This window comes from Vicugna pacos, chromosome 10 (genome assembly GCF_048564905.1).
Source record: "Vicugna pacos chromosome 10, VicPac4, whole genome shotgun sequence".
NCBI classification, from domain to species: domain Eukaryota; kingdom Metazoa; phylum Chordata; class Mammalia; order Artiodactyla; family Camelidae; genus Vicugna; species Vicugna pacos.
Window position 1 is genome coordinate 68,546,602 of NC_132996.1, and position 13,626 is coordinate 68,560,227.

General features: G+C 41.8%; 1 protein-coding gene across 3 annotated transcripts in view; it reads left to right on the plus strand.

The window, feature by feature from the left end:
• The window catches only part of SPDYC (speedy/RINGO cell cycle regulator family member C), a 37,243-nt gene that overhangs the window by 1,027 nt on the left and 22,590 nt on the right, over positions 1–13,626 (plus strand). For 2 of the 3 annotated variants that reach the window (XM_072970272.1, XM_072970270.1), the window contains exons 2-3: positions 3,873–4,009; positions 5,145–5,279. The gene's annotated coding sequence lies outside the window, so the exon portion shown is untranslated. Of the gene's footprint in view, positions 1–3,872; positions 4,010–4,650; positions 5,280–13,626 lie in introns of those variants that run through there. The other variant, XM_072970271.1, reaches the window with a different exon arrangement.

The window sequence follows — 13,626 nt, forward strand, 5'->3', positions numbered from 1 at the left end:
TCTCATTTAATCATCAATCATTGAAATGTATGAGCTAGGCGATACTATCCTAATTTTATATGTGGGACTGTTGAAGTTCAGAGATTTAACAAGTCCTGGGATTGGCATTGGGTCTGTCTGACTCTAAATTCCCGTACTGTTAGCCTCAGCCACCCTTACCACCACCTGTTGACCTGAACTGGCAGGACCAGTTTAGCTTGTAATCTGTCACTGAGTTGGCTCTCCTATAAGGCCATCTATGACTTTCTAGTGACTACATCCAGTGGCCAGCTTTCACTTCTTGCCTGACACAACTTCTCCTTCTTAAAAGTCTCCTCCCTGATCTTCTGTGACCTCACATGCCTCTGCTTTTTCCCCTAGCCATGCACCTGCCCCCTTCCTCTGCCCTTCCTTTTATTTAAATGTGTTGTCCACATTGTTCCCTTTTGAACGCTTTTCTTGAATGGTGCTCTCTGCTCCTGTGGTTTCAATACTCCCACTCAGTTGTTGATGACTCCCATGTCAGGTCTTCAGCTGGGATCTCTCCTGCTTTTTAAAACAATTCAGTGTCCCTAGTCCTCCGCTCCAACTCTAGTCCAGAAACCTGGGCATCACACACACCTTCTCCCTCTCCATCTGCCCCCGCATCCAAACTGGTAATTAAGTCATTTATTCAATTGTCTACAAATATGTATCCCATGACACCTGTTCTAGTAATTCAGAATGTCAGTGAACAAAGCAAAGGTCTTTTTGCCTTTGTGATGACAATAAACAGTATACACAACATAAGTGCATTATCTAGTATGTTAGAAGGTACTAAGTGCTGTAGGGGAAAAGTAGAACAGAACAAAGGGGACCAAGAGTGTGGTGGGGTGCTCGAAGCAGTTTGCAGTATCAACAAGAAAGTGACATTTGACCAAAGAATTGAAGGAGGTGAGGGCATGAGACAGGTGGGTGTCTGGGTAAAGAGTTGGAGCTAGGTAAGGGTGAACTGGTCTTGGTTTGTTGGAGGAGGTCAGTGTGGCTGGAATAGAAATAGCAAAAGAGTGAGTAGTAGGAAAGATGGTTTTGGCCATTACAGGGACTTTGACTTTTACTCTGAGTGACATGAGGAGTCATTGGAGGATGCTGGGTAGAGGCTCCAGCTTCTGTGTTATAGGATGTAGTGGGGCAGGGAGCAAGGATGGGAGCAGGGGGCTTAGTTAGGAAGCTGTTGCAGTACATTGGGTAAGATATAAAGTCCTATTTAGTCTACATCCTGAATGTCTCTAGGATTCATTCTTTCTCGTCCACCTTCATCTCCTGGTCCTAGTTCAGACCATCATCATCATCTCATGCCTAGGCAAATGCAACAGTCACCTAACTTAATTTAAAATCTGACATAAAAAATTTAATATACTACTTACATAGCATCAAAAATACCAAATGCTTAATGACAAAATCTAATTTAGAAATATGCAAGACCTGTACACTGAAAAGTACAAAACATTGCCAAGAGAAATTAAAATTCTAAATGGAGAGATATAGTGTGTCTGTGGATCAGAACACCTAATACTTTTATGATGCCAGTAAAATAGAGAAGATTAACAAAGTTCAAAGCTGGTTCTTTAAATAAGCTAACAGGCAAATTTCTAGCAAGACTGATCAAAAACATGAAGTTAAGGCAAAATAAACAATATAATTAATGAAAAAGGGAGATACTAAGGGTGTAGTGGTTGTGATTTTATGGCAATAGATTTGAAAACTTAGATGGAATGAATTTCCTAGAAAACAAAATACATGTTAAAACTGACACAACACTAAATAGAAAACATGAATAGACCAATAAATATTTTTAAGATGACCCAGCAGTTAACTCCATCCCTCCTCCAGGGACAGTTGATTATCCATGTGGAAAATAACTAGATTCCTACTTCACACTGTACATAAAAATCAATTCTAGGAAAAACTGCTTCACTTAAATGTTACAAATTAAAAATTTTAAACTCTCAGAAGAAAATATAGAGGAGGGTGGGAGGCTATAGCTCAGTGGTAGAGTGTGTGCTTAGCTTGCATGAGGTCCTGGGTTCAATCCCCAGTACCTCCATTCAAGTTTTTCCTTTTCAGATAAGAAAAAACATTTTAAAAATAAGAAAAAAAATATAAAGGATATGAGGCAAGGAGTAATTTCTTTTAAAAGACACACAGCAAACACAAACCATAAAGGAAAATATAGATAAATTTATGTTAAAATATAAAATTTCTGTGCACTGAAAGGTTTCATAAACAGGATTAACAGTGGACACGAGGAATCATACTGGGCTGATGGAAATGTTCTAAAGCTGATTTATGATGATGGTTGCACAACTTGGTAAATTTACTAAAAACTCATTGAATCGTACACTTGAAGTGAAATGGTATATGTAAAATATGCCTCAATAAAATTGTATATTTTTTAAAAACTTAAAAGATTCCATAAACAAAGCAAAACAATGTATGACAGATTGGGAGAAGACTAAGGTTAAGTATCCAGAATATAAAAAGGATTTCAATAAGAAAAGACGACACAAAAGAAAAATAGTCAAAGGTTATACACAGGTAAATAGGAACTTTAATGGCTACAAAACTTGAAAAGATGCTCATCCTCACCAATAATTAGGGAAATGAATGTTCAAACAAGAATGAGATATAATTGTGTTGTTAATGGAGTTACTGGGGGTTGAACCTAGGACCTCGTGCATGCTAAGCACATGCTATACCACTGAGCTATACCCTCCCCCAACTGAGATATAATTTTTCATTCATAGTGTTGGCAGAAAGTAAAAAATCTTAACATTCTGATGTATCAAGAACGTGAAGCAAAATAACTCTTACAGAGAAAGCATAAAGGAGAGTGATTTGGCATTATCTGGTAAATTTGAATGTGTCTGTGCTTCAACCTGAAAATTTCACCTTGTGAGAAAAACTCTCCCACGTGTACAGAAGAACATGCACAGAGAGTATTCACTGTGGCCCTCTTCATAAGTAGAAAAAGCTTCCAAACAGGAATCCTTAGAAGAGAATGCATAAATAAGTTGTGATTTAATCATTCAGTGTACTGAAATGAACAGAGAGATTCGAATGGAGAGATCTCTGAAATACAGTGTTGATCAAAATAACAAGTTGCAGAAAAATGCACAGTGTATGATACCATTTACTATATGCTGTTTATGGATACAGATACACTTACTAGTCAAAGTATAAAGAAGTGCACCAAATTTAGGGTGGGAGTGGGGAGGCATAAGAATGACATGGTCATACTCTCTGAGGGATTCAACTGTATTTATAATGTTTCTTTTCCTGAGCTGGGTGGTGGGTACATATGTGTGTCTATATTTTTCTCTTTTTGTAGTCTGAAATATTTAAGTAATAAGAATGAGGTAAGGGGAAAGGTATAGCTCAAGTGGCAGGGTGTGTGCTTAGCAGGGACGAGGTCCAGGGTTCAATTCCCAGTGCCTCCTCTGAAGATAAATAAATAAACCCAATTACCTCCCTCCTCCAAAAAAAATAAGAAGAAGAAGAATGAGACAAATCTATATATCCTGATATAGAAAGATTTCTAAGACATATGATTAAGTTACAAAAGTAACTTCCAGAAAAATGTTACAAATATGATCTCATTTATGTAAAGAAAAATAAGCTATGTGTGTATATTTATATACATGTTATGTATTATGTATTATATACACCTATTTAAAAAGGGCGCACTGTTAACAATGATCATCTATCTTTAGGGAGAAGAGAATGCGGGAGGGGTGCTGTGAATGTGGGAGACCGCTATGTTTTACCCTGCATACTTCTGAATGGCTTATAACAATAAACAGAGAATGTGTTCACCTAGTACTTGTATAATCATTTATAAAATAATTTTGAAGGTTTCAACGAGTCAAAAGAATTCAGATACCTCATGACCCAGCAACTTTGGTTCTTGGAACCCATCCTGACATAGAATTCATTGAAGCAGGGTTTGTAGTAGAGAAAATTAAGAAACAACCTACACACCCATCCGTAGGTAAGTGGTTAAATTATATACATAGAGTGGAACGCTATAATAATACCTATGGTTTATTAAATCCTTAGTATTGGCTGGACTCTACATTCACATTTTCATTTAATCCTTACGAGGTAGATCCCATTCTTTTACACAAGAGTAAACTGGGGCTCACAGAGGTTGGACCACCTGGCCAAAGTCACTTAGAATCTAGATGGCAGACCCAAGATTTGAACCCAGGTCTATAAGATTCCACAATCACTCTCCTTGACCACTTGCCTCCCAAACACAGGCATTAAAAAGTCAAGCTCTGTGTAACCACTATGGGAAAGTTGTCTGTGCTATTGTTATGGGGAAAAAAAAAGATTGTAAAATGGTTATACAATAAAATTCCAATTTTGTGAACTGAAAACAAAACTTTTCAAAGAAAACATTTGGAGGAATATTCACCAGCTATTACTGGTGGGCATGTGGGGAAAAGGGGTGGGGACAGGATTAGCTGTATGTTTATGAGTTATGTAATAAATTTCTGTAGGGATTGAGTTTTTCACCCAGAAATGGGATTCCTTTCAGCAGAAAAAGTAATAGAGATTTAAAAATAAAGGCGGAAGCATTTCTGGGCTGCTGGGGGCCGTGTGGCAGGGCAAGCCTGAAGCTTCTGGGAGGAGGGTGCCACCAGCATCCTTGAGGACAGCAGCCTTCAGATCAGAGACAGGATCAGCCTGTCCTTGGCACATCTGGCCCGTGGCACAGTTTCATTTGATCTGCGCAGTGTTTCAAATTCTTACAAATTAGTTGCCACTGCTTAACATTTGTAAGATTTTTACATAAGAAGTAAGGTTTTCTGCTTTCCCCAGGAAACTTGACCATCTGGCCCCACTGGCCCCACCTTCCCAAATAGAGCCGTTTGGATGGGGCCAGTGCTCTCCAGTCCCCCTGGCTCAGGTCACTCTCGCACATTACCTGTCCCAGCAACGTGGGCATTGGCTTTGCTACCTGCTTGGGGCAGGTACTGAAATGAAGATGTTCTTGTCACCCTTTGGCTAGCAGTGCTCATTCCTCAACTCAGTTGGATGTCAGCTCCAGAGGCACACACCCCAGAGATTTCTTCCATCACTCATTTAGCACACGTTTATTAAATTCTTCTCTTCCCTAGACTGAGCCCATGCTGGGCACACTGGAGACAGAGACGAGAACTCATAGCCCATGCTTCCCAGAAGTTCAGCCTGGAAGGGGAGACAGCTAGAAACAACTGCATTCAGATGTGACAAATATGACGGCAGAATTGCAGGTAATGTACAATGTGTGTGTTGACAGCATGCCCCTGGAGGATGTGTGTGTGTGTGTGTGTGTGTGGTCGGTGAGTCGGGGGAACAATACCCCACCTGAGACAATGCCAGGATACCTGGGGAGTGGTTGTCCCTTGACAGTCACCTCTGGATTCTCACATTCGCCCTCCATGAAAGAGAAAAGAGGAACTATTTTCTTGACAGAACACTCCCAAGTACTCCCAGCCCCTCCAGCTTTCCTGGAATGACTCCCCCAGAACTGCGGCACGTGCCTTGACCAAATTACAAAATGGTAAAGAAATAAATGATTGTTATTGTTGCAAACCTCTAAGTTTTAGGGCGGCTTGTTTCACAACAATAGATAACTGAAACAGTGGGCAACGTGTCTGGTTTGGCTCCCTGTTCCCAGCCCCAGGTCCAGGGCCCGGTGCAAAATAAGAGCTCAGTGAGTTTTGAAGGAGTGAATACACAAATGGATGGATGGATAAGTGAACTGTCTTGAGCCTGACAGCCCTGGGGTGGTGGGTTGCGGCACAGTCAGGGACCCAGAGCTTCATGGAGGATGAGGGGACTGTCTCTGCTGGGGTTGTTATACATCATATGCTGGGCAGGGTCTCTGTTAGATCTACTTGGGTGCGGAGGGTGCCTATCACAGGCAGGGCATACACGGCTGTTCAAGTGAGGTAGCTACGATCCAGGGACGTGGAAGCCTCCATGGTGCTATGGTTCCAGGGCCACACCATACCCGCCAGAACCACACAGCAGGGGGGATGCCTTGAGGGCCACCATTTCACTCACTTCACTCTCCTCCCATTTCACTCAGCTCCAGATTTGAGTCTCACATAATTGCAGCTGTGGGAGGAGTACTTGGAACATGCAGTTTTTACTCTGAGCCTTGTAGTCCAGGAAGGCAGCTGGGAGGAGGCAGGGACAGATGTTGAGTGAGCCTATCAGCTACACCCACTTCCACTCACTGCTCTTCCCAGCAGGGCGTTTGGACTCCTGCATGATCTGCTTCCAGCCCGCCTCCCCCTCCCCCGTTATGCACTTAGTGTTGTAGCTGAATTAACTGGTCCCCATTTCCCCAAATCTGCTTGTCTCTTCAGCTTAGTTTTTCCCCTTTTGCTCCTCCATCTGTCAGATGCTCTCCCTCTCCTGTTTGCTCAGAAAATCCTTAGCACACTCCCAAAGGTACTTCCAAGCATCAGTCATGAGCCTGAGTGAGTCACCCTTCCCTCCTGATGCTCATGGCATTGACCCAATGGGAACAGCCTTATGTGACTGATTCTGTGTTGTAATTGCTCCTGGGTCTGTGAACTCCATCAGGGAAGGGCTCAGAAGAATAAAAATAACTATTATATATGTGCTGTAACTTGTCAGCACAATCACACAGCCCATGCGTATTGGGCTTGGATTATATGCCAGGCATGTTCTTAATCCTCAGAGCAATCCTATGAGCCAGGTACTATTATCATGCCTGTTTCATAGATGAGGAAACTCAGCACAGAAAAGGTAAGTGACTTGCCCAAGGTTTGCACGGCTAATGGGGAAAGAGAAAGTCAGGATTTAAAGCAGGCAGCATGGCCCCACAGCCCCACTCTCAGTCTCTGATCTTTGTAACATGTCCTTTTTCTCAATCCTCATGACAACTTGTTGTTTTATTGAGGAGAAAGTTGAGGCTCAGAGAGGCTAAGGAACTTAGCCCAAGCCACCCTGGAGAGTGGCCAAGCCAGGATTCTGGTTCCTGACACACCATAGCCCTTCTCAAGGGCCACCAAGTCCCACTGTCGGGACCCAACTCCCCCAGCGTCTGTGGTGAGTCCCAAGCTGAATCCGAGCAGTTGGAGGCGGGGCATGCTGAGTCATTCCCAACAGTCTTTGGGCAAAGCCAAGGAACTGTCACCACTAGGCTGAACAGCCTGGGTGTTCTCAAAGCGCAGAGCAGGGTCAGCAGCCCAAGTCTGTGCTCGCTGTAGGGGGCAGGCAGCCAGATGTGAAAGTCATGTCGGGACTCAACTCAGGCCACCATAAGCTTCTGCGAGAGGGACATAGAACACAGGGGACAGGTCCAGGGATGACACCTATCACCCAAGTCTAGTACAGGTAAAGGAAGATGTGGCTTGGGCGGTCAGCTGTCACCTTGCCAATCAACACACTTTCATGGGATCTGTTATGTCTCAGGCATGGGGCTGGGAGCTGGGAACTCAGTTGTGAGTAACAAGATACTTTCCTCCCTCGTAAGCCTTCTTGCGTGGGGCAAGAAATCCGGGCATCCACCTTTCCTCTGCGCTCCTGCCTCCTTCCTGTGAGAACAGATGGAGTTTCCCTCTTCCTATGGATTCAGTCGTTTATTCATCCAACAAGTATATGTTGGTGAGAATGTAGTTTGATGCAGCCATTATGGAAAACAGTGGAGATTCTTTAAAAAACTTAAAGTAGACTTACGATATGATCCAGCAATCCTACTCCTGGGCATATATCTGGAGGGAACTCTAATTCAAAAAGATACATGCACCCCAATGTTCATAGCAGCACTATTTACAATAGCCAAGATATGGGAACAACCTAAATGCCCATCGACAGATGACTGGATAAAGAAGTTGTGGTTTATTTATACAATGGAATACTACTCAGCCATAAAAAATAAAATAATGCCATTTGCAGCAACATGGATGGACCTAGAGATCATCATTCTAAGTGAAGTAAACCAGAAAGAAAAAGAAAAATACCATATGATATCACTTATATGTGGAATCCAAGAAAAGAATAAAAGAGGACACTAATGAACTCATCCACAAAACAGAAACAGACTTGCAGAAATAGTAAACAATCTTACGGTTACTGAGGGGAAAGGAGGTGGAAAGGGATAAATTTAGGAGTTTGAGATTTGCATATGTTAGCCACTATATATAAAAATAGATTAAAAAAATTTCTTCTGTATAGCACAGGGAACTATAGTCAATATCTTGTAATAATCTTTAATGAAAAAGAATATGAAAACAAATATATGTATGTATATGCATGACTGGGACATGCTGTACACAGAAATTGACACATTGTAACTGACTATACTTCAATTAAAAACAAAACAAAATAAAGCAAAAAAAAAAAACTAAGTGTATACTGAGTCCCCACCATCTGGCTAGATTTTTTCTAAGTATAGAGAATGCATTAGTGAACAAGACAGATTAAAAACAAGCAAACCTGCCATCATGGAACTTAGAGTCAATAAAAGACGACAAATAAACAAGGAAACACATAGGGAATTAATGACTTTGGGAAATCAAGACAGTAGGGGAAGTGGAGCAGATTAGAAACTGGAGTGTGTGAAAGGAGGAGAGACAGTTCACAGAGCAGCAGCTGTGTGCTGCTGTGGATTCAGGTTGATACAGGAATAGGAAAAGAGAAAGAATGTTGGAGGTGAGGTGTGGGGAGAAGTTGTACCTCAGAAAGAGGAATGTGAACTTGGTAGAGAGCTGCAGTAGGAGTGCCAGAAAGTATGAGTGTCCATATGGCTTTATGTCCCTGAGTTCAAAGTGAAACATCCCTCTGGTTATCTGATTTGCTTTCTCCTCTGGTGCGGGTACCAAGCAGGTGGATGGATGGATTCAGCCAGGGTTGAAGTCTCCTGGGTGTGGCAGTTTTAGGATATGTCTATACATTCTCCATACTTCTCTTTTCAAGAGGTGGACTCCAATTCCCCTCCCCTTGAGTGTAAGCTAGACTCAGTGATTTGCTTCTAATGAATAAAATAAAATGAGAGTGATGGTGTGAGACTCTGGATTCCTGCTTGCTTACTCTTGAATCAGTCAGTCAAGGAAGCCAGCTGCCATGACATGAAGACACTCAAGCAGCCCTATGGGCAGGTCCACATGTTGAGGAACTGAGGCCAACAGCCAACAGCCATGTGAGCGAGCCCCCTGGGAAGGGGATTCTCCAGCCCTAGCCAAGCCTTCAGATGACTGTGGCCCCGGCCAACATCTTTACTACAAATCTCATGAGAGACGGTGAGTCAGACCCTCTTAGCTAAGTTGCTTCCGAATTCCTGACCCACAGAACAGTGAGCTAAATTCTTTTTTGATTTCAGCCACAACCTTCTGGAGTAATTTTTACATGACAGCAGTCAACTAATACACCAGGTGTCTTGGATAGAGTGAGGAATGATGGGAGGACGGGCTTCTGCCCAGCTATTCGAGAACCCAGGCTCCTTCTAGCTTGTGGCCCTGCCATCTCCTAGGGGCCCTTGGAGTTCCCTGGAAATCTGCTGCATTTGGCTGGAAGTTAGAGATACAGAAAGGGAGGCAGATCGTAAGAGAGGGAGGTTTTCAAAGCCCACACGTGGTAACAAAGAATAAAAAGTAGTGAAAAATGGGATGAGGAAGTGACATTTAAGATGGAACTGAAAAATGATTAGAGGGTAGGAAGGGAGAAAGGAATAAGGATCAGTGGGTAGACCTTTGGCCTGAAAGTCTGGGTGTATTTTAGGAAACAAAGAGAATCCCAGGGCGACTGGAGCTTGGGGAGAGAGGCTGAGAATGGCCAAAAATGAGTCTGAGAAGGTGGAACCAGATCATACAGGGCCTTATGAACTGCCACTTAGTGACTTTGGGGTTTACATTAAGGTCAGTGGGAAGACACTGGGGTTTAAGTAGGAGATAGCTGAGCAGATCTGCACAGAGTGGTGGCCTGGAGGAGGGAGGGGAGCATCAGCTGGAGCAGGAAGTGTGGTCAGAAGCTTATGCAGCTGCTTGGAGAGAGATAAAGACAACCTACTATGGGCTTGGCAGGGTGAACAGAGATGCTGAAAGTATGGGGAGCCAGGAGGCAGTATTTGATTAAGCGTGGATGGGGGTGGAGGTGGGGAGGAAGGGAGAAGCCAAGCGGCTCCAGGCTTCTATGTGGAAGGTAGAATTATTCTCAAGGACCAGGAATCCCAGAGATGGCAGGTTTAGAGGTAGTATGTTGAGTTTGCTTTGTAAAATAATGAAATCTTTGATATGTACAAAATAATGTATGTCAAATATACATCAGCAGTGGAGTGAAATTGTTGCCGAAAGATCAGCCCCCATCCCTGACGAGCCGAATAACTCAGAGACAAGGTCTTGGAGCTTAGAAGAAAAGAGGCAGCTTTATTGCTTTGCCGGGCGAAGGGGACTCACAGCAGGCTGGTACCTTCAAAACTATGAACCCACCTTAGGGTTGGGGCTCAGTGATTATATAGTGAACAAATTGGGGTGAAAAGGGGGACATTAATTAACCAAAGTTTCTAGTAAAGCTTCTTCCAGAATCTTGGCATGTCCGTCTGGTGTCATGGGGCTGTCAGGTTGTCTGGAGGGTTATCAGCCCGTGACCATCTCTGTCTGATCAGACTCATCAGGCACCAGGAGGAACTTGGAGGGTCTGGTCATGCTCCTGGGATTATCATCCCGTGCCTCCCTTCCTAGGGGAATGACTCCAAATCCAAACATGATTACAAATTTCGATTACTGGAATAAGATAGAACAAACAGAAATCAGTAGCTCTAACTCTAACCATGGTCCTGGGGCTGGGAGCAGATTTGCTGATTGCTGTAAAGCAAGCAGTAAGTATAAGGCCAAGAATTAGTTAGCCTAAGCACGGCCATTTTATTATTTCTCCTTCAAAATAATAAATACCCAACTTGAGAAACAGAACATTAGCAACATGGCGGGTTCCCTTTTTCTTGCTCCCATCACACCTCCCACCCCAAGATACTACACCCCCCATTTTATTATTTCTATATTCATTACTTTGCTTTTATTTTTCTCATAAACCCAAGGGGTTATTTTTATTATAAATATGCTTAGAAAAATGTTCCTGTTAATAATTGAAAGGATTTGCTTTTTTGGTGCAAAATTGACTGCACTCCAGATAAAGCTGCCAATATCTTGATCCCATCTCAGCAGCTAGCTCAGACTCTCTGCCCAGCCACTGTCTTTCCTGTTGCTATAACCACATGTCCCCTGCTGCCCTGGGGGGTCTCTTTCCCTGGGCATGGCAAGATGCGCCATTTGCATTCATTAAGATGGTGCAGTTTTTCCCCTCTAATCTGTTAAATTACCTTTCTCATTAATTACTTTTCTCACCTGTAACTTTGCATTTTTGAAATAAATCTAACTTGGGCCCAGTGCATTATCTTGTCTCTACATTATTAGATTCAGTTTACTAATAATTTGCTTAGGACTTTTACACCTGTGTCTATGAGCCTGCAGTATTTATTTTGCAGTCCTTGTTAACTTTTGGTATCAAGTATGCTAACTTCATGACGTGTAAGGGGAAGGTCCCTCATTTTTATACTCTGGAAAGATTTGTGTAGGACAGAATTATTTGTTCTTTCAATGTTCTTTTAATCTTACTGGTGGAGCCATGTAGGCCTGGGCTTTTCTTTGTGATAAGATTTTTGTCTACTGCTTCAATTTGTTTGATGTTATAGGACTAATCAGGATTTATTTTACTACTTGTTTTACTTTTGCTGCATTTTGTTTTTCTGTAAGGACTTGTCTATTTTATATAAACTTTAAAATACATATATAAAACATAAATATAGAAGTTGGCATTAAGTTATTCATAACATCTTCATATTTTTATTGTGTAATGTGTGTCTAATGTATCTCCATTTTCATTCCTGTTAATGTTAATTTGTGCCTTCTATTTGAAAATTATTCTGAATGCATCTTGCCAGAGGTTTGTCAATTTTACTGGTATCATCAAAGAACCAAATTTTGACTTTTCTGATTCTTTTCATTAGTATATGTTTTCTATTTTATTAATTTCTGCTCTTTATTATTTTATTCCTTCTACCTTTCACTAGGTATATTTTTCTGTTCTTTATTAAAAAGATATTTATTTTGGAATAAGTTTAGAGTTACAAAAAATTGCAAAAACAGTGCAGAGAGTTCCTGTGTACCCTTTACCAAACTTCTCTTAATGCAAACATCTTATACAAGCATAAGATGGTTATTGAAACTAGGAAATTCATATCAATATACTAGTATTAGCTAATCTATAGATCTTATTTTAATTGTGTTCGTGATCCTACTAATGCCCATTTTCCTGGTCCAGGATCCAATCCAGGATTCCAAATTGCATGTAATTGATGTTTTCATTACTCACTGTTGTGAAACAAATACCCTGAAACTTAGCAGCTTAAAACAACAAACATTTATTATCTCATAGTTTCTGTGGCTCGGGAATAACGGGAGCTGCTTAGCTGGGTAGTTCTTGCTCAGGGTCTCTCATGACATTGCACTCATGAAGTCAGTAAGGACTGTGGTCATCTGATGTCTTAACCAGGACTGGGGATCTGCTGTCAAAATGGCCTATTCACAGAACAGCAGGAAGCCTCAGTTCCTTGCCATGTGGGTGTCTCCCTAGTGCTGCCTGAGTGGCCTCATGACATAGCAGCGGGCTTCTCCCATAAAAGTAAGGCTGAAGTTGCAAAGTCTTTTAGGACCCAGCTTCAGAAATCACACCGTGTCATTTCCATGATGTCCTATTGGTACCCAGGTCAGCGCTATTCCCTGAACACCAGGATCACTCAGAGGATACCCGGGAGGCTGGCTATCACAGTTGTCATGTCTCCTTGGTCTTCTCTGATTCGGGACAATTTCTCAGATTCCTTTTTCTTCTGTGAATGTGACAGTTTTCAAAAGCAGTGGCCAGTAATTTTATACACTATGCCTCAGTTTGGATTTATCTGATGTTTGATACTGATCATTTTGAGGTTATTCATTTGGGGCAAGAATGACACAGAAGGGGCATGCTCTTCTCTGTGCATCGTATCAGATTGTACCTGACGTTGGTTTCCCTTATTACTGGTCATGCTAAGTTTGATCACGTGGTTAGTGTGGTGTCTGCCAGGTTTCTTCACTGTAAAGTTACTCTTTTCCCCTTTGTGATTTGTGAACATCATGTGGGGAGATACTTTGAGTTTATGCAAATACCTTATTTCTCATCAGACCTTTATTTACTAACTTTAGCATCCATCAGTGATTCATGCCTGCAACCCTTACTACCGTGGTATTTGCCTAATGGTGATTTTCTATATTCATCAGTCCTTCTACGTTTATGTATTGGAATCCTACTGTAAAAAAGAGCTGTCACTTCTCCCTCATTTACCTATTACTTGTTTATTAATATCAGTATAGACTCATGGATATTTTATTTTATCCCATGGATAATAATCCATTACTATTTCTGATGGTTAATTTTATGTGTCAATTTGACTAGATCAAGGGGTGCCCAAATACTTGGCTAAACATTATTTCTGGGTGTGTCTGTGAGGGTGTTTCTGGGTGAAATTAACATTTGAATCAGTGGACTCAGCGAAGT